The sequence below is a fragment of the Lontra canadensis genome, unplaced genomic scaffold, assembly GCF_010015895.1.
Source record: "Lontra canadensis isolate GAN:19392208 unplaced genomic scaffold, GSC_riverotter_1.0 scaffold8, whole genome shotgun sequence".
Classification (NCBI taxonomy): Eukaryota; Metazoa; Chordata; class Mammalia; order Carnivora; family Mustelidae; genus Lontra; species Lontra canadensis.
Genome location: NW_022631002.1, coordinates 35,689,437 through 35,690,690, shown reverse-complemented (window position 1 = coordinate 35,690,690; position 1,254 = coordinate 35,689,437). Strand labels below are relative to the sequence as shown.

Sequence of the window (1,254 nt, the reverse complement as noted above, 5' to 3'; positions counted from 1 at the left end):
TCTTAACCCAGAAGAATAAATCAAAAACAACATATCAGACCCTGAAGAAGAGGTTGATTAGTGCCACACAAGGACTTGCAGAATGCAGGGGTGGTGGTCTCCATTTAACTCATAAGTCTGGCTCCTTTAAAACAAGATGGTTCATAGTAGATGACAGCAAACTACTACAAATTTAACCAAATAGTAGCAGTAGTCACACTTTTTTGGATATAGTATCTTTACTAGAACATGTTAACATATAATACATGTAATGCAGCCATTACTTGGCAAACCCATTATTTCAATACCCATCATGAAGAAAGCTCAGAAGCAATTAGCACTCTTACAGGATAGACCAGTATACATTCACAGCCTACCCCAGCTAGAACTATGCTAATCCTGCTTTCTATTACAGTATAGTCTGAAAGGATATTCCAAAGATTATTACATTGGCCCACTATATAGATGACATCACGTTAATGGGACCTAATGAGCAAGAGGGGCAAATATTCTAGACATCTCATTAAGATATGTGATCTAAAGTGGAGATGCATGCTCACTTCAGCAGCACATATAATAAAATTGGAACAATACAGAGAAGATTAGCATGGCCCCTGTGCAACAATGACACATAAAGTGGAGATGCAACGTGGGGGGCTTTGGGGGTAGGAAAAGAATAAATGAAACAAGATGGGATCAGGAGGGAGACAAACCATAAGAGACTCTTAATGTCACAAAACAAACTGAGGGTTGCTGGGGGGCGGGGGGTTGGGAGAGGGTGGTGGGGTTATGGACATTGGGGAGGGTATGCGCTATGGTGAGTGCTGTGAAGTGTGTAAACCTGGCGATTCACAGACCTGTACCCCTGGGGATAAAAATACATTATATGTTTATAAAAAATAATAATAATAAATTAAATTTTTTTAAAAAATAAAAACAAAAAATTTTTAAAAAGATATGTGATCTAGAAAGTAGGAGAAAATCCCACAAAAATCCAAGGGCCTGCTATTTTGGTGAAGTTTTTAGTCCAGTGGTCTGGGGCATTCTGGAATATCACATCAAAAGCAAGTGACAACTATGGAGTATTATGCCTCCGTCAGGAAGGATGAATACCCAACTTTGTAGCAACATGGACGGGACAGGAAGAGATGATACTGAGTGAAATAAGTCAAGCAGAGAGAGTAAAGTACCATATGGTTTCACTTATTTGTGGAACATAGCAAATAACATGGAGGACATGGGGAGATGGAGAGGAGAAGGGAGTTGAGGGAAACT

At 39.4% G+C, this 1,254-nt stretch overlaps 1 non-coding gene across 1 annotated transcript; it reads left to right on the top strand.

The window, feature by feature from the left end:
- Window positions 1-531: 531 nt before the first annotated feature.
- Window positions 532-641, top strand: LOC116866008. Its single transcript, XR_004382303.1, has one exon. It is a non-coding gene; the product is annotated as a U6 spliceosomal RNA (small nuclear RNA).
- The last annotated feature ends 613 nt before the right edge of the window (window positions 642-1,254 follow it).